The sequence below is a fragment of the Pseudophryne corroboree genome, unplaced genomic scaffold (genome assembly GCF_028390025.1).
Source record: "Pseudophryne corroboree isolate aPseCor3 unplaced genomic scaffold, aPseCor3.hap2 scaffold_798, whole genome shotgun sequence".
NCBI lineage: Eukaryota > Metazoa > Chordata > Amphibia > Anura > Myobatrachidae > Pseudophryne > Pseudophryne corroboree.
The window spans coordinates 149735-152689 of NW_026970377.1; the positions used below are offsets into that span (position 1 = coordinate 149735).

General features: G+C 35.1%; 1 non-coding gene across 1 annotated transcript; it reads left to right on the forward strand.

Moving 5' to 3' along the window:
* Nucleotides 1-2510: 2510 nt before the first annotated feature.
* Nucleotides 2511-2584, forward strand: TRNAN-AUU (transfer RNA asparagine (anticodon AUU)). Its single transcript has one exon. It is a non-coding gene; the product is annotated as a tRNA-Asn (tRNA).
* The last annotated feature ends 371 nt before the right edge of the window (nucleotides 2585-2955 follow it).

A 2955-nucleotide genomic window follows, 5' to 3' on the forward strand; every position in this document is an offset into this window, starting at 1 on the left:
CAAGAGATCCTGAAGCACTCACTCATCATGGGAAAGTACCAATGTGTTTCTTCGTTGGTTGATGGAAGAAACATCTTACAAAAACTCTCCAGATTATTGACTTTTTAAAGTTTTTCTAGGAAACGTTTTAGATGAATGCTTATTAGCCTTTGTCAGTATGGACTTTTGCAAAGTGTTTCTGTGGCGCAATCAGTTAGTATGTATGGCTATTAACCATAAGGTTGGTGGTTCAATCCCACCCAGGGACCTAATTGACCTTGTTATCAGATTTTGGTGATCTTTAAGTAGACAAGTCAAAATTTCAAACCCCCTGTTATGGTGTAGGGTACCTGGCCTTCTCTGATGTAATCAGAGTTAGATTTGATTCAGTGATTTTATAAAAACAGCTAGGAAGCACAATTTAGCAGTGGGTTGCAGAGAAAAAAAATATGCTGGCAGAAAAATCCAATTGAGTGATTAAACAGCTCTTCATTTTCTGGCTTTATTTTTATGCTAACAAATTTGTTCTCTGAAAAGTGTCTACAAAGCCAAGTCTCTGATTAACACCTTTGTAAGGATGGTTTTTCACCTATTACTAAATTAAACTTGCTTCATTGGAAAGGCAGCAAGATGCATCCTCATTTCAATGTCTACTGAAATAATACAAGTTGACACCAGGAAACATTAACGCCACTGCATCCTTGCTGCTTTCTCATGTGGAAGTCTGTTTAATATGAAAACAAGGTGATATCTAATTAGCACACAGGTAAGGAATTAAGAAAATCTTTATTTAAGGGTGAAGATGTTTCTCACAAAATCGTTGCCCCAATACATCATTGAAATTCAAGCTGGAAATATGATTTTAATATATCACTTGTACATTTTGTATTGCTCTTCTGGTGACAATGTAGTTTGTTTTTGTCAATTACCATTTTAATAATAGGGTAAAGAAAATGAAGTGGATTTTTGAAAGAAAACAATACTGTCAATATACTATTAAAACAAATTAAAATGGTAAAAGTTATTGTACTTTAAGTAAAAATAAAAGAGACAAAATATCAATCCCAGTTTTGGATTACTTTAATTAACAAAAAAAATGCATATAGCAGAGGATAGTTTCAATCTGCCTACCTCTGGGTTATGGGCCCAGCATGCTTCCATTGCAGTACTCTGCTGCACATGTAAGTGCAAGAGATCCTGAAGCACTCACTCATCATGGGAAAGTACCAATGTGTTTCTTCGTTGGTTGATGGAAGAAACATCTTACAAAAACTCTCCAGATTATTGACTTTTTAAAGTTTTTCTAGGAAACGTTTTAGATGAATGCTTATTAGCCTTTGTCAGTATGGACTTTTGCAAAGTGTCTCTGTGGCGCAATCAGTTAGTATGTACGGCTATTAACCATAAGGTTGGTGGTTCAATCCCATCCAGGGACCTAATTGACCTTGTTATCAGATTTTGGTGATCTTTAAGTAGACAAGTCAAAATTTCAAACCCCCTGTTATGGTGTAGGGTACCTGGCCTTCTCTGATGTAATCAGAGTTAGATTTGATTCAGTGATTTTATAAAAAACATCTAGGAAGCACAATTTAGCAGTGGGTTGCAGAGAAAAAGAAATATGCTGGCAAAAAAATCAAATTGCGTGATTAAAGAGCTCTTCATTTTCTGGCTTTATTTTTATGCTAACAAATTTGTTCTCTGAAAAGTGTCCACAAAGCCAAGTCTCTGATTAACACCTTTGTAGGGATGGTTTTTCACCTATTACTAAATTAAACTTGCTTCATTGGAAAGGCAGCAAGATGTATCCTCATTTCAATGTCTACTGAAATAATACAGGTTGACACCAGGAAACATTAACGCCACTGCATCCTTGCTGCTTTCTCATGTGGAAGTCTGTTTAATGTGAAAACAAGGTGATATCTAATTAGCACACAGGTAAGGAATTAAGAAAATCTTTATTTAAGGGTGAAGATGTTTCTCACAAAATTGTTGACCCAATGCATCATTGAAATTCAAGCTGGAAAGATGATTTTAATATATCACTTGTACATTTTGTATTGCTCTTCTGGTGACAATGTAGTTTGTTTTTGTCAATTACCATTTTAATAATAGGGTAAAGAAAATGAAGTGGATTTTTGAAAGAAAACAATACTGTCAATATACTATTAAAACAAATTAAAATGGTAAAAGTTATTGTACTTTAAGTAAAAATAAAAGAGACAAAATATCAATCCCAGTTTTGGATTACTTTAATTAACAAAAAAAATGCATATAGCAGAGGATAGTTTCAATCTGCCTACCTCTGGGTTATGGGCCCAGCATGCTTCCATTGCAGTACTCTGCTGCACATGTAAGTGCAAGAGATCCTGAAGCACTCACTCATCATGGGAAAGTACCAATGTGTTTCTTCGTTGGTTGATGGAAGAAACATCTTACAAAAACTCTCCAGATTATTGACTTTTTAAAGTTTTTCTAGGAAACGTTTTAGATGAATGCTTATTAGCCTTTGTCAGTATGGACTTTTGCAAAGTGTCTCTGTGGCGCAATCGGTTAGTGTGTTTGGCTATTAACCAAAATGTTGGTGGTTCAATCCCACCCAGGGACGTAATTAACCTTGTGATCAGATTTTGGTGATATTTAAGGAGACAAGTCAAAATTTCAAACCTCCTCTTATGGTGTAGGGTACATGGCCTTCTCTGATGTAATCAGAGTTAGATTTGATTCAGTGATTTTATAAAAAACAGCTAGGAAGCACAATTTAGCAGTGGGTTGCAGAGAAAAAAAATATGCTGGCAGAAAAATCCAATCGAGTGATTAAACAGCTCTTCATTTTCTGGCTTTATTTTTATGCTAACAAATTTGTTCTCTGAAAAGTGTCCACAAAGCCAAGTCTCTGATTAACACCTTTGTAAGGATGGTTTATCACCTATTACTAAATTAAACTTGCTTCATTGGAAAGGCAGCAAGATGCATCCT